This window comes from Hyaena hyaena, unplaced genomic scaffold (genome assembly GCF_003009895.1).
Source record: "Hyaena hyaena isolate Hyena2069 unplaced genomic scaffold, ASM300989v1 scaffold_732, whole genome shotgun sequence".
Lineage (NCBI taxonomy): Eukaryota > Metazoa > Chordata > Mammalia > Carnivora > Hyaenidae > Hyaena > Hyaena hyaena.
Genome location: NW_024081364.1, coordinates 862988 through 885049, shown reverse-complemented (window position 1 = coordinate 885049; position 22062 = coordinate 862988). Strand labels below are relative to the sequence as shown.

The 22062-nt window shown below is 36.1% G+C and overlaps 1 pseudogene; it reads right to left on the bottom strand.

Annotated features, from left to right (window-relative positions):
- Window positions 1–22062, bottom strand: part of LOC120220863 — a 51105-nt pseudogene that overhangs the window by 13947 nt on the left and 15096 nt on the right.

Below are 22062 nucleotides of genomic sequence, written 5' to 3'. Positions count from 1 at the left end.
CTTTTACCATTATGCTCAATCTCAATTGCTTTTAATACCATCCCATTCATAAGATCTGAATCCACATACTGTGCCAGCACTTTGGATTCTCTTCTGAAGGTTTGGGAATTGTCTGATATGTAAATGGAAAACCTATGAAGCTTTAAAGAGTCCGTCCCCAGAGCAGTGTATTCACATTATCACATTATCTTTTTTTTTTTTCTGTTTTGGATCTTCCCTGGTATTCTAAATGTATTGAGGCTGGAAAAAAAGGCATTTATGCTGACATGCACAACGTTACATGAAATAAATAATGTACAACAAATTCTATCTAAAGGAGAGGAATATTAGATAATAAGTTTAAATTATCATAATAGAAATGTCAAAAGCTGAAATTATGTTATTAATAAATATGACTACCTTTCGGCAGATGTTATCATTAAACAGGAGGTAGTTTACCATTCTAAAAAACAGTTCACCTTAGAGGGAATGAAAGAATCTCAGAGTTGGTAGGGAAACTAGAAAATATTTGGTGCAAGCTTCTGCAACTAGTATAAATCTTTCTCACCGAGGCACGTTCTTTCCGGTATCTGAACAGAACAAATGAATGCAGAGATTTGTAAATTATATTTGGCTGAAAACCCTTTCCAAGAAAACACTAAGTACTCCTCTGTCAAGAGAAACCCTTCAATTCCTCCTTAGACTTGATTTGCTAATGTAGACTTTGGTGATTTTTCCAGAACCAGATCTAATTGTGATTTATTTTCTTCAGTCCTGGCCCTTAGTGCCTCTTCTTACAGATGTTTTCGAATATTGAATTGTTCGGAGCTAATTTCATATCTGTCTTATTTCTCTCCACTTTCAAATTTACTCTGACAAGCGTGACTTGTTGGTATCTTTGAGTTCCTTATGCCTTCGGGCATATTCATAGTCCATGACTTTCAGGAAACTGCTATCACCCCCTTCCACTCCACAAATCCAGTTGAACAAATATGCTTCTATAGTGTAAATGTTCCAAATAAATACGCTGTTGTTTTTTTGTAGTATCTTTGAGCATAAGATATAGAAGTATGCAGAAGGGGAGCAGCAAGTTGCCTACTGTCACCATTTAATCAGGACCAATCCTGAGTAACGCCATATGTTGACATTGTGTGTGTGTGTGTGTGTGTGTGTGTGTGTGTGTGTGTGTTTCTTGTACCCCACTTCCTCTTGTCAATGTAGGCCCCTACCCTAATTGACTGCTCACACGGCACCACAGTTACTGCTCCTAAAGTCATTTCTTTTTGCCTTATTTTATCACATCAAATCTCTAACTTCCTTAATCCATCAGCTATCAGTCAGTTAATGGGAAAGAGCCGATTAAACATGCTGGTATAGATTTCAGTGACTGCTTTCAGAGTAATATGTTTATGTGCTTTCATGAGGCATCTGGTTTTAAAAGAAAACCCTGTGAAAATGACAATATAATTAATGTGTTTCCAATATTGGATTTTCCAAAAAATTAAAAAAAAAATGAACTCTTCTTTTGAAACAATTTCAAGCTTACGGAGGAGTGGCACGAATAGAGTTGGGAACACTGTACAGCTCTTATTCTTTATTCAGATTCTTAATTTTGCTCTGTGCTATGCACTTTGTCTTTCTCCCTCTCCCTGTGTGCGCACGCACACACACACAAACACACACACACACACATTTTTCCTGAACCACATGAGAATAAGTTATATATCATGTCATATATACATATATATATATTTTTTTTTTTCAAGAAATTCAACATTGACACATCTAATCAACCTTCTATCTCCCACTTCTGTCCACTGACCCAATAGTATTTTTATAGCATTTTTTTCCTACCCAGAATAGGATCTAGGTTAGGATCACATATTTCATGTTGATGTGATTTTTAAATATCTCCTTTAACCTAGAATCATCCCTTAACATTTTGTTATCTTTTATCACATTGACATTTTTGAAATTGATCTTACCCTCTCACCCTCATAGAATGCTTCTCATTTTGAATTTGATTTATGTTTCCTATGATAGGCTCAATACATTTACATATGTTTAGTGGGATACCACCTGAACTACGTTGAATCTTCAGCCCATCACATCTAGAGGGACACAGGGTCTACCTGGTTCTCATTGATCATCTTCCTTTTGATCATCCAGTCAAGATACTATCTAATTTCTCTTGAATAATCAGTTTTTTTCCTCATCGAACTGATAAGTAATTCTTGGGAGACATTCTACATCCATACAAATATGGTCGCCTTCCTAAAAACATTTCCTATGCCCTAGGACAACAGTACGGGACAGGAAATATTTGAATGACCATTGCAGCCAGATGCCAGAACTAATACTATCTAAGTTGCAAAGTGATGGCTGTCTGCCTCTAGCAAAACGTCCACAGTTACTACTCAGAAGTTGTCTTCCTCATGTAAGCAAATGCCTTTTCTCTTATTAGTTACCTGTCTATCTGTCTAGTACCTATCTCTTGATCCGTTATCTATAATCTCTATGACTTTCAGGATACATATTTTCCTAACAGTTTTCAATTCATACTGTCCTTGATTACGTTTATGCTCAAATTGTCTAGACTTGGCCAATATATGTTTTGTTTTCAATCTGGCTCTTGTGTGCTTTGTCATTAACCATCCATTTTTTCCCTTTAATTTTGACATAAAAAGATGTTTTAAGACTCAAGTCGAATCTTACTTGACCAACACCAGATATAATTTCTCCAATCAGATCTGATTCCTTTTGGAGGGTAATGGCATTAGTAGTAACTAAGGTCTGTACTAGGTATGTTTGTTGCTACTGGAATGTCTTTTCCAGACTCATTGAACAGTCTGAACTGGGAAATATATGGATATGCACATATGTGTATATATATATATGTATATATGTGTATATTTATATACATAAATAATGCATATATATGTACATATGTGTGTATATTTATATACATAAATAATGCATATATATGTACATATGTGTGTATATTTATATACATAAATAATGCATATATATACACACATATATACACAAGTATGTATATACACATATCCACACATATTTTTAAAGGGCTTCCTTCTTGTTTCCCTCTATTCCTCATTTATTTATTCCTTTCTTCACAGTGAGAAGCATGACTCCCAACATCATCACTGTATTTACTCATTTTAAAATCTGGAATATATTTAAATATTTCCAGAATTCCTTCAACCATATACACGTTTTCTCATTTCTTACTGCTTGCACACAAGTCAGCACATAGTAGGTGACCTTTGCATTCTTTCTTTTCCCTTAACAATATTCCCAGGAAACCCACCTCATAGCAACTCCTAGATATATTTCTGTTTTCTTTATAGCTTTAATGTATCCATTTTCCTATGTAGCCTAGTTCGTCCAACCAATCTCCTGTCTTTGGACATACAGGTAGTTTCCAACATTCTGTTGTTAGAAATAATGCTTCAGTGTATAACTGTGTATATGTGGTTTCATGTTATTGGGAACTAGAAGTATCTAGAAGTGAGATGGTGGTGTTGAAGCATCAATGCATTTGTAGCTATTTTGTTACCTCTCTGGTAATACTGTTTGTCCATTTCTGGCTTTCAATTTTAATTGGGGAGACATTTGCTACATGGAAATTTTCTTGGTGACCATTAATATGTGCCATACATCGATGGCTATGGCAAGTACAATAGTGAACTAAATTTAGTAATGTAGACATTCATCTTGCAAGTGGAACAGACAAAAACAAACTAAAAGTAGCTACAGATTGGCTTAACTGTGGTCCCTAATGAACACTAGCTGTACATAGTGATGTCTGTTTTATACATGCTCATCTCTGTGCAAGCCAGGAGCCAGACATGATGTTTCTTTGGAAAGATTCTTTAGAACAACTCTCTTCATTAGCAAGTAATAGATTGAACTATATCAGTTATCCATGTGTTAAGTGTGAGTGTGAATAGAGCCCCAGGTATTCACATAAGGTCAAATAATCCTTTCACATGTTGCAAGTAGGCTTTTAGGGTCCTTTGCCAACTCCCCTGGTTATTTATTCGCTTTTGTCTGGCCCACTGGTTTTTCCCTGGAATTATTTTTGGTACTAGAGAGCAATTCGGATAATAGTTCCTAGTTTCCTTCAGTTCCTATTCCCTCCAAGCTAGACCTTGATTTCAAAACTGATCATATTGTCTTCTAAAACTTACTACTGAATTTTCATGTGCATAGAGAAAAGTGCACATAGATACTCAGCTTGATGAATTTCCATTAGGGTAACAAGCACTGAGTCAAGAAACAATTACCAGCACCCCCAAAGCCTTCCTTTGAAGAGAACTTGCAGCCACTGCCCACATACACAGGAAACCACCACCCAGATTTCTTACAGCACAGGTTTCCCTGTTTTTGCCTTTTACACAAATGGAAACAAAGAATATAGAATGTTATTCTTATGTGTTATTTCTTTTGCACAGACTTCACCAATTATACTGCTATCCCAACACTCAGCCTTTATGAGATCACAGACCTGTCTATACTGATGACAGATTGTCTGCACTGACCCAGGGCCCAGCTCACATTCACGTTTGCAACAGATACATGCATTTGGCCTTAGCCCCTTAACATTTCACTCCATATCCCCAGGCTGCCCCAGGTCTGAAAGGAGAATAAGCTTTGTTGCTGTACTTAGTATCCCCAGCCTCCCTGGTACGTCCTTGCTATTATAGCCTCTGCTATATTTTCTTTCCTCTGGAAAACTTGAGGGTCCCCACAAATACCATTTTTGACCCTTGAACTTCTCCTTTCAGCAGATGTATGTATGTGCAACATTGGTCAGTTTCCATTAGATACATATAAACTAAATACAAATAAATATTTTAATGAAATGCGTACCTAATTATATATCATTATTCAAATGTCCACTAATTATCCTAACTTCAGCCAGTCTGTTAACAAATATTTACTAAGTGCATCCAAGGTGCAAAGTAAGGTCCTAGATGGTGAGACCCAACATTTAACAAGATAAAGAAACCTCTCAGAGAATGTACATACAACCACCCACTCTTCTATCTTCTCAAATATGGTATAATGGTGAGAGTAAACACTATGGGGACACAGGAATCATGGACCAAACTTGGCCCCTCACCTTTGAGGATCTTGTCAGAGTATTTGACCCCCAAAGCATTCATCAGGTAAGTACTCAGTAAGTAGTATTAGCAATGGTGTTTGATCTTAGTCCAAATGTTTAACATGTCTATATTTCAACTGAATATAGTGAAAGATTTGATTGTATTAATTATCCATAGACTTTATTTAATTTAGGGGAAGAGTTGTATTAATTATCCATAGACTTTATTTAATTTAGGGGAAGAGTAAGAGTTATTCTGAAGCAAGGGTTGAAGATGGGGGTGTGTGGTATGTGTGCATGTGAGTATTTTATTTCATTCATTATCAGTTACCTTGATTCCAACATACAATTATCTGAACAATAATTTCTTTGGTCTTTGACTTTAAACTTAAAAATGGACAATACTGGGATTACTGCTTATTTTAAGTAAAGTTAAAATGGGATACTCATATGTATTACTATTCTAGGAACAAAACTGTCAAAATGTATATATTTAACCATATACCAACCTCACTATCTAGTAAGTCATGTGACAAATCTGGTATAAGTATCTTCTGGTATCACAATCACAAAATCCTTTCATAGGAACGGGAAACTTCTATATATTTTCAGTTGTTATTAAATACTTGTTGTTTCAGGCTGGATGTAAATAGCCTGAATGAATTTATGATAAATTCAGTCTTTTTCTATTGCTCTAGGCCACTCCACACAGCTCTATTTTCTGCTTTGCATACTGCAACAAAACTAAGAAACACACAAACAGGACAGTCACATTGCAAACAGAATGAACTACTGCAATTGATAAGTGCATAAGATGAACATTCCCTTTGCCCTGGGCAACTCAGCTTTCATATCTGAGATCATGGGAATGTGTTTCTCAATCTTCTCTGAAGAATGCTGTGAAAGTAACTAATAAAACCTGCTGTTTTTAAATAGATACTATTATAATCCAAAAGAAATTAGCAATTAAATCTCAAGATTCGATTGGAGGTTGCTGTTTTATCTTTGGGAGAGCTCAATGTCAATAATTGCTTAGAATGCATGTTTTCTAGAATCCAGTTTTTAAATAATATATCCCAAGGACTCAGATGATGGCTATAATGTCAAATAGTGTTTAGTTCAAAATAAAGCGCTACATGAGGTTGGAAACTTGATACTGTTAAAACACAGGCACTTTTCATGGGCTAGGGTGAGGGAGTTGGTTCATTCTATTTGCATGGTTTGAAAAATCATCTTTGGCTCATTTGCTACCCAAGAGAGAAGAATTCTGAAAATCTTTCTTTCAAGTTTTGCTTGTAAACAAATGAATGCAGAGAATCATATCATTACTCAGCAACCAATTTCTTCTGCTTTGACCTGGGCATATTTCTTGAATTCATGAGGACAGATGTACAACTCCTCTTGGAAACTACTGTCTTTCTTATAAACCCATTCCCTATTCTTTACAAACTGTACATAACACTATTAATCCTGAAGTGGTAGCAAATGGGTTTTAATGGCATCACTTTATAAGGTGCTTTCCTAAAAGTTAGGTGTTAGGGTTTGAATTGCATCCCTCTAAAATTCATATGTCGGGGTCCTAACCCCAGTACCTTGGAATGTTATCTTATTTGGAAATAGGGTCATTGTCTATAAGATGAGGCCACACTGGGGGAGATTGAACTCTTAATCCAGCAGGACCAGTAACTTTATAAAAAGATACACCATCATATGCATGTGTAGCACATTACAGTTAAAATGTGGCAGTCAGCAAGTTTCTTGCACACCCTGAAAGGAAGGGCTTAAGCCATAGTGATGAGGGTCATGATAGTGAAGGTCTATTTAGTTAGCCCAGGATTCTAATTCCAGCTCCACTGTTAATGCTCCATGTGCCCCTTGGAATGCTCTACCATCTCTACTTCTTAGCTATTGCATCTATAGGATGGGCTTAATAATAACTATATTCTATATCATCACATTTAAGGTGTTTATGAGATAAGGACATATCAAACACTAATGAACCTCCAACAAATGCTGGCTGGCTCTTATTATTTATTAATTGGTGCAGGCAGTTTTCTAAACAAGTCTGCTAAATCACAGGCCAGTTTTCATAGACTTCACTACAGTTGCATATTAACAGAATGATAAACCATTTTAATGGCAATTACAATAGATCCACTGTCTCATCAAAATACAACAGTGAAGTCCAGGGGAGAAACACAGTTGTTTATCTCAAATAATCTTTTCATTTGGAAGCGTGATGCAATTTTTCTAGAAGTAGAAGTCTATATTTTACTCCTTCCCCACGTTCTTGAAGAGTTACTGATGGTAACTGAGTGAACCGTTCAGACAGCCTATCAACATGACATCTTTTTTTGCCAGAACGATAATACAGCCTATAATTAAGATAGTTTATTCAAACAATCCAAATGTATTTGCCAAGACACTTTAACATTCTGTTAGTTCTTTCTCAAAGTCAACATTGACTAAATTAGTTGCTTGGAAAAATCGTACATACAGGTGACAAATAGTAGAGGCATCTTCACAGTCACCAAGGGCACACATATACTAACAGCAGCCAAAGACAACCAGGCTTTACTTAAAGCCATTGTCCTCATAATTAGATTTTAATATTCTTGACAATAGGTCCATCAACTACTCGCTTCAGGTCTTTAAACCACTTTTAATATAGTGTTCTAAAGATTTTATTTCTTTATTTACTTACTTATTTACTTATTCATTCATTCATTCATTCATTCATTCAGAGCGTGAGGAAGGGAGAGGGGACAGAGAGAGTGAGAATGTTATGCAGGCTTCATGCTCAGCATGGAGCCAGACACAGGGCTCTATCCCACAACCTCAGGATTGTAACTTGAGCCGAACCACTGAGCCACCCAGGCATCCCTACAGAGATCCTATTTCTAGATAAAGTTGTATTCAGTATGAGTTACTAGGAGTTAGGATTTCCACACACACATATATATATATACAATGTTTTGCCTTTTCTTTCTTTCTTTTAATCAAAATATAATTGACATACAGCATTATATTAGTTTTAGGGGTGCAATATACATTTGTATACATTGCAAAATGATCACCATAATAAAGTTTATTTACTTACTTTCAGAGAGAGCCATATGTGCATGCAAGTCAGGGCAGGGCAGAGAGAGAGGGAAAACCAGAATCCAAAGCAGGCTCTATGCTGTCAGTGCAGAGCCTCACAGGGGCTTGATCCCCCTGACCCTGGGATCATGACCTGAGCCAAAATCAAGAGTCAGATACTCATCCAACTGAACCACTCAGGCACCCAACTGCTTTATAATTATTAATGATAATAGCAGTAATAATGTTGATAAACAATTAGGAGAGGGTGAAATGAGAGGAAGACAAGAAGATGAGCCTATAATTATGTTGCATTATTCTAAGCAATTTGATCAATTTACCTAATTCTCTTAGGAACTCATAAGACAGATACTATTTTATCCTTTTTAGAGCTAAGGCAACTAAGTAAGGCCCATTCAAGTTTTGTTAACATCCTTAAACGTTCACTGTTACTAAGTGTTGGAGCAAGGTTTTGATTCTTAAAGTCCACCTCCAGATCTCATGCTATTTAAATGTTTTAAATAAAAATACTTAAAAAGTACTTGTATTTTTTAAAAATGTTTTTATTTTCTTTTTTGGTAGAGAGACAAAATAAGTGGGAAACATGCAGAGAGAGAGAGAGAGGGACACAGAATCTGAAGCAGGCTCCAGGCTCAGAGCTGTCAGCAGAGCCTGACACAGGGCCTGGAACTCACCAGCCATGAGATCATGACCTGAGCCAAAGTCGGATGCTCAACCGACTGACCCATCCAGGCATCCCTTGTTCTCTAAATATTGTGTATGCAATCAAATTGCTTTCATTTAGTTACAATAAGCAAATACTCATTATAATAACGATGCTTCTTGATAAACTGAAAACAGGTATACATCTCCCTATTGACTACTGAGGTCAGTAAAACTGGATTTGTAGCTCAAATTTAAGTAACATCATGTCTCTTAGCTTCAGCCCATCTATCTTCAAAATGAGGTACTTCAATTCAACTGTACACTCTTAAGCATCTATTATGTGCTTGGCAGTGAACTCTGCATTATGAGCATTACAGAGATGTGCCCTAGAAGACACCAACATTTTTTCAAAGTTGGATACTTACATGGTAGAAATTAAACATTACCGATTTAAAGGATATGATTTTGGAATTTTAAACAAAGGTCAGATTTTTATTTGTGTGTTAAAAGACATGATTATTTATAGTGTCTTACTATCCATCCCTACTTATTTCAGAAGATTCATCTGCTAGAATTGACCTTCTGCTTCTCTTCCCTACATCACCAGCTCCTTACCCACTTAGCCAAAAATACTTAAGAACTCAAGAAGTCCTTGTTGACCATGACCCTCAACCACTATGAATGAGGCGTGCATGTGTGTGTGTATATGTGTTCTCAGAGCAACCTATGCAAGCCTCTTTCCATCAAGACACATACAGTCGTAAAAGATAATTATAAACTTATATGTTTAGCATTACCTCTAGATTTTTCACCCCAAGAAGTTAGTGACTGCAGTTTATCTCCAACCCTCAGTAAATAGTAGGTGCTTAGTAAGTGCCTTTGCATCAAAGCTTATGCTCTTTAGTGGTAAGTCAGCCTGCAATTTACACTGCGTATTCTAATTCTAATTCTGCCTTTTGCTTTGGAGACACAGAGGCCAATTCTAATTCTTCCTAGCAAGAGGTGTTCACATATGGAAAACAATACACTCTCTCTAACATGCATATCAATCACCTGTGAGTATTGTTAAACTGTATATTCTGGCTTTTTTTTTCTCAATATTTTTAATATTTATTATTTTTTTTTGAGAGACAGAGAGACAGAGAGAGAGAGAGAGGGAGGGAGGGAAGGAAGGAGGGAGGGGAGAGCAGAGACAGAGAGGGGGACACAGAATCCAAAATAGGCTCCAGGGTCTGAGCTGTCAGCACAGAGACCGATGTGGGGCTTGAGCTCATAAACCGTGAGATCATGACCTGAGCTGAAGTTGGATGCTTAACCCACTGAGCCACCCAGGTGCCCCTGTATATTCTGATTTTATTTTATTTTTTTTAATTTTTTTTTTAATGTTCTTATTTATTTCCAGGAGAGAGAGAGAGAGAGACAGTGTGAGCAGGGGAGGGTCAGAGAGAGAGGGAGACACAGACTCTGAAACAGGCTCCAGGCACTGAGCTGGCAGTCAGCACAGAGCCTGACGCGGGGCTTGAACCCACGAACCGTGAGATCATGACCTAAGCGAAAGTCGGATGCTTAACCAACTAAGCCACCCAGGCGCCCCATATTCTGATTTTAAAGTATAGGGTGGGTCCCTACGATTCTGAATATCCTATGAGCTCTGAGGTGATGCCGTTGTTGGTGATTCAAGACATACTTTGAGAACCTGCCATTCAGAGTCAATCCTCGCTCTCTCTGGCTTTCCATTTTCATGGCTAACCAGCATAATCTGTCTTAGGTAATTCTTACAAAGCCTGTTTTGCAGTCTGCTTATCTTACTCTTTTGAGTTATCCTAAGAAGATATGGAGGAGGAGTATAAACAAAAATGGGTTGTTTTCAGGGCACCTGGGTGGTTCAGTCAGTTAAGCGTCCGACTTGTGGGTCATGATCTCACAGCTTCTGGGTTCGGGTCCCACACCTGGCTCTGTGCTGACAGCTCAGAGCCTGGAGTTGCTCTGGATTTCATGTCCCTCTCTTGCTCTGCCCTCCCCGCTCATGTGCTCACTCGCTCTCTCTCTCTCTCTCTTTCTCTCAAGAATAAATATACATTAAAAATCAGTTATTTTCCTTGATTTCCAAAGTTAATAAAAGTGAATTTATTAAACTAAGTCTAATGAAAGCATCACGGTCATATTTTCACCAAACTTCAATAAAAAACAGATCTAAAAGAACCACTTAGGCACAATATGTACTGTGATGTCTAGGACTCTGGGTGACGATTAATAGGATCATGATTCAAGTGACGTAAATTAAATTAGCATTCTCGTTATACTTAAAAATGAGCCATTAGTCATTTCAAGCTGAGAAGCACAGATGTAATACAATAAACATGCCAACATGTTAATACAGAAAAGTTGTTAAAAAGTGAAAGTAACAGGCTACTTTGAATTTCTAAGGACAGATTCAATCCAATATTACAGCAATGCACCTGGAAGTCATAGATTTATGTAATATAATAATAATGGAGGGCTTAACATGTGCCACATATTACCCTTAACTCTTCACATGGATTATCAATTTAATGCCTATAATCTCTATTGAAGTAAAGAAAGTAAGGAGTGTTATTAGCCAGATTTTACAGGTGAAGAGATTTAAGTCCAGAGAGGTTAAGAAATCTCCTAAAGCCACACAGATCTCTGTGAAAGGTAGTCCAGTTCCAGAGTATCCCAGTACACCAGATCCACTGCCTCTCAGGGACCCGAGGCCACACAATGGCATGTTTTCTCATGCCCTATATTCTCCCATAAATACATACTGCTGTTCTCTCAACTTCCAATGAGCCCAACTTGAGTGGAGTAAAGAAACTCATCTTAAATGATACTATTCATTACCATTATTCAAAATGTTTGCAGGTACTTATCTATCAACACTTTATATAAATTTTCATTCACCTGGACTCATTTAAACCCTTGTCACCTAAAGCCCACCTTACTCTGATGAGAAAAATATGAGCATCTCCATAATTCAAGTCCAGAGCAAAATAAAACACCTGACAGTACCATTTCACTTAATGAGACCACTTCCTCTTTCAGCATCCTCTTCAAGCAATCATATATACTTTAAAAATTTAGGATAATGATCACATATACTTTGTCTTAACTCATCTATGAAAAATGCACTATACTGTGAAGAATAATATACTGTTTTTTTCATTGCCTGTAAAAAGCCATATCATATAAGATTATATTATCTTCTTTTACCTAACAGTGTATGCCACTATTATTACTACCATCTTATTTTTATCTTCCAGATTTTTGGAAAAAATTAAACACATAACCACATTGGCTAGAATGGTTCTTCCATACAGGTCTATGTCTACAATAATGAATGACTCAGAGTTGATGGAAGACAAAATCCTATGACCTCTCAAAATGAGAATCTCACAATACAAATGTGGATTTAGAGAGGTGATCAAAATTCACTACTAGAGGCATTATAGTATATGCAGAAGGATCTGGAATATCCATTCAACTTATTAAAATTCATGAGGTTTTAAAAATATCTCCCAGCCTAAGAGGGGTGTAAACAGGAAAATGTATTTCACAGAAATAAGAAGCTTATTCTAAATTCACCCTGGAAATTATTTTTTTCTACACAAGTCCTAAAGATGTTTATCCCATTTATATCAAGGGTCATTTGTGAAAAGGTTTAATGCAGATTATTCTGCTATGTCTTATTTCTCAATAAGTTGCCCATAAACTTGTTCTGAATATACCTGTCTGGTCCTTCCCCCAAATAACTGATTGCAACCACAATGCACATGCATACATAAACAAATAAATTCACAGCTACTGTTGAAAGCTATTGCATTAGTGTCCTAAGTGAAGAAAGGGATGCTATCATCTGATGGAACATACAGTAGCAAGCAAGAGGGATGTTTATCTTCTGTAGTTCCAAAGGCAGAGAAAAATTCTAGACCTGTTTGAAGGAATCCAAGTATACTACTGAACTGCGAAATAGGTGAGCTTTACATTTATATCGGGAACAGATTTGGAAGTGATTTGAAAAATTAGTGCAACCACTGCAACAAATGGTTGAAAAGATAGGACAGAATAATCCATTCATTTTTAAACAATATCCCCTTACATGGCTCATTGGACACATGACCAACATTATAGTAACAAATAATTTGTTACAAGCACTGCAAAGGCACTTGGCACTGAGCTTGGCCAGCCAGCCCTGGTCCACAAGCCCAGCCTAAACTGCACTATCAGTGGCCCCAATCCATTTGTTAACTGGAAGATATACCAGAGGTTTGCCCACATTCCCCTTCTCATTTTAAGTCATGCTTCCTTCACCTAAAATACTTTCAGATATTTTAACCACAAATAAGAGTAAATAGAGGTAGAATATATCTGGAAAGAATAGAAGGGGACAAAACTATCTGAAAATTATCATAACAGATATCCTCATCGAAAAGAAACACAACACTAATTTTGTAGAATGCTATGAGTTTTGTAGATGCTTCTATACAGGCAATTGATACCACACGTGTTTCTCAATCTCTATGCTTGATAAATTTCTTTACTTACATAATCTCACTTAAACCTCCCAAGAGATATTGCTCCCATTTTTCAGATTGGGAATTGGAGGCACAAAGTGACTTCTATGGGTTTATAAACCGAATATACGAACCCAGATACCTGAATTCAGGCCTTTTGATTCCAAATCTTGGCTTTCACTTACTGAACACCTGGTTATATGCTAATCTACAATGAAGTTTTAGGAACTTTTATTATGTAGATAGCAGTTGATAAGATATTTGATTAAAAAGGATGTACAGAATACATATTCTAGCTATTGATTTGATATTCAGAAAAACAAAGAATTTAATCAATTAATCTGTTGTTACTTGCTTTTCAGATTTTTTTTAATGTTTCAAATTTGTTAGAAACAATGAAGTTTTCTGTGTGAGTTGAGTACGTATGTGGTAAAAAGTATGTAAGAGATCCAGGTCCCTAACTTATCTAGAAAATTAATATTTTATTTAATATGACTTAGAGAACATGGGCTTATAGATTCCTATATTCTTGATAAATATGTAATGTATAAATATGATAAATATGTAAATGATGGAATGTAAATATAGTAAACATTTCTGTTCTGTGGGATTCTCCTGATATATTCAGTGGTCACTGATCTCAGTTTGAAACCTGCCTACTGTTAACAAAAGGGATAAAACTTCTTTAAAAAATAACCATTTAATAAAAAATTTAAAAAAGAAAAACTACATTCACATTATAGGTAAATTTATAGTATGTTACTATCCTGCAAAACAGTAATGGTATGTAAAGAAGGCATTCACTATTTATACTTCAATTTCCTATTTTGGATCCAAATATTCAAAACCTGGTAATTGAATTTCCCAAGCAAAACTAAATGCAGCCTCCCAGCAAAAATCTGCTGGAATTCTTATTTAATGTAATACTGAATGGACTTTTGATAAGAAATGCTCATATAGAGTATTTGCTCTCTCTCCTACAGATTATACGAAGGAAACCAGAAAACACCTCAAGAGCAATATGCAAATGAGTTTGTGGCATATGTAAATGCAATGATTTTTCAAGGGGCAGTGAGGGGGGCGATTTTACCAGTCTGCACATATTTTTCTTCTACATTAGAAAGAAAATTCTGAATAGAAGGAAATGGCATTGTGAATAAAGTAAAAAGTAAAAAGTAAAATCCTATTATGCCTAGGATTATCACTGAGGAATGAGAAGGTTTGACTAGTCAAGCACATTTAGCAATTCACATCTTTAAGTATTAAATATTCAGATAAACCATTCTTCAGGAATATTTTCAAGAGCCATTATCATTTCACAGTCAGATCCCACAGTTAGATTCACGACTTTAAAATCCTGTTAAACTGCCATAATTTCTCATTGACAGGACTTGCTTTTCACTTATCTTAACATATTATCCAATGGTCATAAAATAACTCAAATTCTCCACAGGGACACTTAATAAAAATATGATAATAGAATTGGTTGTGTTGTCTACCCCCCCACCCCCATAATTACAGAAGGAATAACCATTTGGCATTTGTTCAAAGTAACACTTAAGTAATTGGGTTTACATTACTTTGACTTCTTCTCAGGTAATCAATCATTTTAGGAACGGATAGGGAAACAACTTCCTAACCAGGTCAGCTTAAAAAGTTTTAACTATCTGAAACTTCCCACGTTGTCCATCAAACAGCCACCCAAATCTATGTTGGAAATCTCTTTTATTTAAGTATAGTATACATCACATTAAGCAGTAGCTGGACTGAAAGAAAATTTAATATTTAATTACATTTTTTATAAACTTATGTCCAAAACATATAGTTGTCAAGATCTGTAAATGCTAAATGTTAATCACTTAATGCCTGCTACAACATGGCTCTGAAGTACTCAAGAATTTTTAGAAAATGAGTTCTATTTCTTTTAGAATATGTTGGAGCAATGGATCACTTTTCACATTAGCAAGGATTAAACCATCATCATTATGTCACAGGATCCCTGGCACTTAAAAATATTTCACAGCATATAGTTTGTGTCTCAAACTTGTTTTGATTTCTGAAATTTCACAATTAGCTCACTACAGTTTCATATAGAAATAGTCACTTACCACATACTTAAACAAAAAACATAGGATTTAAAAGGAAGAAACAAGACAAACATCAAAATGGCAGAAAACAATAGAAAATACACTCATAACATCATCGGAAAAGGTTGAGAGCCCTGTATGGAGATGTAGTCTACCTTCACTGTTTGTGAAAGTCTCAGTTCATGACCTTGTCTCCCTCACCCAAACCCTGGTATTTTGTGTAAACCAAGAGTCCAAGTCACCCCAGAAAATTCTACTGTTCAAACTTATGTCTCTATATTTAGTCAGAATGAGCTACCCCTAACTGCTAAGTACCTGAGAAGTAAATTAAATTTAATAAGTAATTAAATACAAATACCTCTGTATTTAGCAGATATCTTTATCACTACTTGAGTGCATTACGATAGGAGAGGATTGGGCACTTTCAATCATGGGATGAAAACTTTACAAAAACAGAAATGTGGAAGACTCATAATTTCACCAACATGCTAATGTGATTTTTAAGTTAGAGTCCAGAAAGAGTTGGAAAATAATGAATGCTTTATTGGAAGGATTTCTGTTCTGAGCCTTAACTGTCTACTCACAGTTGTCTGGGTGGTCTGTTTCGTCAGTCTCTTTCTCACTGCTAAACTTTGAGGAAGGCTCTTTCCAATATCCTAATATCTGTTCGTGTCTCACAGTAAGGTTCTGCCATCCACACCCTCCTATAAGCCAAAAAGCATCTAAAATATGGTTTTCAGTGCTGGCTATACATTGCAATGACCTGGGGAACATTAGAATCCTGACGTCTAGGTTATACCATAGACTAACTAAACCAAATCTCTGGAAGTGGGGTCCACACATCCATACATTTATAGGCTTTCTAGGTTATTCTAGTTGAAAATCACTTTTCTATAAATCAGGTTTGTGACTTTGAATTACCTTAACTGTAAGAGGAAGACTTTCCATAAAGAGACATTTTCTCCACTTCTTGCTTCCTACAGCTTATCCATTTCAATATACAAATGTTTTTGTCATATAATCATGGTTTGGTAAAAGCCATTTCTAAAGAACTACTTTGGAGGACTTTTTAAATTATTATCAGAGCATTATATCCTTATTTTACATGACAGTTATGATCACTGGATTATGCTATAGAGATGACCACCTACTCAAACTAGGACCTGTAAATTCTGTCTATTCACAAAAATGACCTGAGGATTTTTAAAATACAAATTTTCTAAGGGTGGGCACTGGTCAGGTGGAAAACCCTCAGCACTCTACCTAACATTGTGAAGAATGCAATTTAAGAAGTGAATCTCCTCTTCCCCCTCCTTCCTTTCCTTTCTGTTTAACATTGATGGCTTTACTTGGCTTGGTCCTGGATGCTTTTTTAAATACTTAAACTAGAATAGAGCCTTCACAATTTAGTATTTTAAAATAATTTATTCAAGTGTGCTGAAAATTTGATTGGAGACACACAACTTTCCAATTTAACTGAAATATTTTAAGAGTAAATGATTTAAACTATTTTTCTCTCATAATAAAAGAATGTAGTGAATACAGATCTGGAATAAGGACATTAACAACATAATAATTGCATAAAATATAACATGGGACATTTCTTTTCTTTCCATACTCCTCTATATTCTCACAATTCAATATTTTACCTGAATTGAAGATCACAGTCTTCAAAAAAGGGTATCATTATCATTAACCTAATTTCCATTTAGATGATTTGGATTTAATTGGTGTGGGTGTACCTGGAATCCATAAACTTTAAAACCTGTTTAGGTAATTAAATGGAGAGCACACATTAAGACTCATTTCCCTTAGCCTTGGATAGAAATCGCAGCCAGAGGAAACTATTTCTTTGTCAACAAGACTGACTGATTGAATGAATAAAAGAATGAACGAATGGCTTCCTGATGGCTTTGATTAGACAAACAGTGACAAGTGTATATACCTTAGAGTGAGGGCCAGCAATATTTTAACATATTTAAAACTGTTGTGGGAGGAGATTTGAGTGTGTTGCCTGATATGGTCCAGAGCTATGGCTGGTCTTCCATTTGGTTTTTCTTTAAAAGAAAAGCATTTTTCTATCTTATTTTTCTCTTTATACATAAATGGTCAGTAACTCAGTAAATGGTGCTTCGTCTGAACAGGCCTGGATTAAAGCAAAATAAAAACTGAACTTGCTTCTGGCAGGTGGTAAAGTGCTTCAGAGTACACGGCCCCCTGCCCAGTACCCGTCAGTTCATCCAAACTGTTGGCAGTAGACCCTTTCACATGTTATCCTTTGATGATTCAACTAAATATCTCCAAACAGACAGTCTGAGGCAAGTGAGAGTGAGGGGGAGTAAGGAATGGAAACCTAAGTCAGGATTTTATTTTTATTCTATATCCTTAACTGACTTTGGTATTTCGGTACAATTTGTACCATTTCAGTTCTGTACTCCAGACAAAAATATAGTAACTTGAAATATTGTGTTTAATGAAATTCTAGTACTCTACTATCATGAAATTATTTACCCTTTTCTTCAGGTTTAACACAGGATTATTGGGAGGTTTTGTTTTCTGTGATATATACGAGAAACTAGGGAAGGGGAACGCGTCACTTTGCAAGATAAGGGATTTCTGCTATAAAGGCAAGAGGTGGGGCAGGGAACTCTGGGATTATGATCCATTTCCCCACCTCCTTTTGCTTTGCTCACATTTCTTTTCTCTCTCAAGTACCAGAGGACACAAACACAACGACAGGAAACAAAACTAGCAAGATCAGCCTTCAGCCAGGCCACAACCAAGCCCTCTCCACCTCCATAGACGACACCAGGAGGCAGCGGGGTTGTGGTCACTTATCTGTCACTCGATTCTGCATTTGCCTTTCTGACAATGACTCACCCAGATGTTCCCATCTTGATGATAGGGTTTCCAATTTCTCCCAGTGTCACTGTACAGCATGCGGTATTGGGTCACCCAGTCAGAGCTGCTGTATCGTCCTTGGGTTGCAATGGCACTGATCTGCTTCCGATTGCCGAAGTCAACCTGAAGCCATTGGTAATGGTCACTGTCAGATGGAGACCATCCCCCAGCACCTGAAGAAGGTGGAGGCAAGAGAGGAAAATAGATATTTAGAGTTGAAATCCTGCTGTTGACAATGGATTTATCTACATCTTTTAATTGGCTTTCTCAGTACAACATTCCACAGACATATTATGGAGTGTCCTTTATAGATGCCATTGGGATTTCAACTAATATTCTTCCAGCTGGGTAACACTGATACTCTAACCTCTTTATGGTGTAATTATGTGCTCATTTTCTCCTGAGCAAATGTCTTCATAATTCCTCAATTAGATCTTATTAGTACATGTCAAAGTCTAATTGGCTGAGGGTGGATCAATTTACCATGAATTCTTCAACTAAAAATCACTAGGAAAAAAATGTAACAATCTATTAATTCCTCATGTGGGGCTCTATGTTTGAGTAGATTACAAATGAAATAAAAAGCAATTATATACAACTCTAAAGTTTATTTTGCTTCAAAAATGTTGGGAGTTTAAAGAATACTAGTAGTTCTTAAGGTAAGGCCTAAACTTACATCAAGCCCTCATGTACTCACGAGAAGTAAGGTATACAGTTAATCAGGTAATATGTTCACTTACACTTAAGAGCTATACAACCAATGCCTCTTCATAACCACATTTCTAGGAAAATCATTTCAGTTACTAAACGAAGTAAAACTTCTTTTGGTAAAATATAATTGTCCGATAACAAATATGCAAAAATATCTTTAGAAATAGAACATTAATATAGAGCAAAAATACTCTTAGTCTGTACCACTATGTAAGATAATTATGGTTGTACATAAATACATTACAGAAAATATGCCATAATGCTTAGTACTAAGGGGCAATATAATTTTTTGAGTTAATCTGGGTACTAATGGGAGTAAATGATAATGAAATATCAATAAATCATTCAATGTACAGTATATAAATATATATGAATTACTCTTCAAATAAAAAACTTAAAAGCCGACAATAAAATAATTTATTCTATGAGGACCATGGTGATAGAAATCATTTTGTAAATCATCACAGGTATATCATTTCTTTAATGATGTTTATATGGCTTATTTCTGCATTCAGCTATGATAGAATAGCTTTCTTGCCATAAAAAAAATCACATAACTACAAAATGCATAAAATTACCCTTTATAGGGATTAGACAACAGACAGTACAGGATCCCTGACTCACAAGAGAAGGTGAACAAATAAGGTGATGCCTGCCAGCTCCCTGACTTTCTGCCTGGCTCACTCTCTGGATTTTGGCACATGGAAGAGTGTCCCAAAAAGAGTTCAGCAGTTTCACTGAGATGAAGATATACCCAAATCAAAGCTCCTAAGAAAAATGTAATCTGTAGGACAAAGTACCAGGGAAGGGGCAGCTATAAAGACAAAGGGCTCTGGAAGTCTGCACACACTCTCTCACCAGGGAGCCTCCGGAGTCCAGACTCTATATGAAAAGCATGCTGTGTATTTGCAGACCAAGATTCCACAAGACCAGATCAAGGCAATTAGGAAATGAACAACAATCGAAAGGTGAACAGGGTCAGGAGTAGCCACATTTCACGCTAAAGACTGAGAGACATTGTTGAACAATGCTAGGCATTCAACAGACATCTCAGAAAGATTGGAATGAGTTAGTCCTAAAATAAGGGCTACTCTGGACACATCTGAACAAAGGTTAGTAACAAGTCTGAAGAAAGATCAATCTGACCTACAAATAAACCAATTCCTGTAGTCAAAACACAGTACTACATTAAGGAAAGCTATGAACGTTCAGAAGCTCAATGACAGAGCATCCATAATGTTCAGTATAACATTTTTCTTTTAATATTAGACATTTGGGGGTGCAGGAAAAATGATTTACAACTGGAGCAATGAGAGCCAACAGAATGGCAGAGATGATAAAATTAGCAGATCAGGACTTTAACACTGAGTTTATACATTAGTTCCATTATTTGAAACAAAATATACAATTAGTGAAGAAACAAACTTGAGATATTAATGGGGAAAAGAGAATCAATGAGAATAAACTAGAAATTTCTGAAACATGTTGATACCTGAAATAAAACATGTACTGGATGGGTTGAGCAGCAGATTAGAAACTGAGAGAGAAACATTAATGGCTGGATGCAGGGCCACAGAAACCATTCAGATAGGCTGAAAGGCTTAAAAATGAACAGAACTCCAGTGGCCTGCAAAAAAATATTAAGTGTCTTAACAATCCTGCAAATAGAGAACTAAAAGCAGAGATGGTAGAGACTGGGGCAGAAAAAAAATCAATCTGAAGAAACAGTGGTTGAAAACACAATAAATCTACACATCTAAGGAATTCACTGAGCTGTGAGCAGGATAAGAGGATAAACAAAACACAATACAAAACAAAACACCAAGTCTCATCATAATCAATTTGGAAAAAAGTAATGATAAAGAGAAAAATCTCAAAAGCAGCCAGAGGGTACAAATATCTTAGTAGAAACGATGCAAGATGAAAGACAACAGAATGACATTACCTGATATGATGAAAAGGAAAGGGAAAAAATGCATGTCAATCTAACATTCTATATCCAGTAAAAATATCTTTAAGCATGAAAATAAATGATATTTAGGGCAAAAGCTGAGAGAATTCATCACCAATAGATATATACTTTAAGAAATGTTCATTTTTCAACTTCCAGGAAAATTCAAAATTACCATATTGAAACTCATATTTACTCCTATCATATCACATTTATTCAGATTTCCATACCACATGTACTCATAGCACATCATATTTACTCATGCCATACTGAACCTCATATCAAGAAATGAACGCTGATAATGGTAAACATGTCAGTAAATAGTAAACATGTCAGTAAATATAAAATATTTGTTCATGTTTTCAATTATTTTAAAAGATAATTGAGCACTTAAAACAAAAATAGTGACAGTTAATTAGAAGGTTGTAACGGAAGTAGAAGTAAAACATATGACAACAAGAACACAAAGGACAGGGGGCAAGCGGAAATATATTCTGTATTGAGTTCCTTATGTTTTAGGGGGGTGGTATAATATTACTTGAAGGTAGTACCCTGTATCAAGGGTCAGCAAGATTTTTCTATAAATCGTTCAATACTAAATAGTTTAGGCTTTGCAGGCAATGCATCTCTGTGAGAACTACCTCTGTGGCTGTTAGATGAAGCAGCCAAAGACAATATATGAACAGGGGTGTGTGACATATTCCAGTAAAAGTGAGAAACTCACTTCTCCTTCAAGTATCAGCCTGTTTAGTGCAAACATTATCTCCTGCAGGTCCTACTTTATGTCAGGAGGAATTCTTCCCTCGGTTATTGCCTAGAGACTGTAGTTAGCTGTCATTTAGCTTTTGGAATCTTTGAGTAAAAAAGAGACACTCTATCCAAGGGCACATTCCTTCTTGGGGTTGTACAGATATAATGGTAGTCAACTTGGGAAAACTCTGGTGGGTCATCTTGGTCTGCAGAACTCCGTGAAGCCTCCACTGACACTATTGCATCTCAACTTCTGCCTCTGCCTTTTCCTGCTTC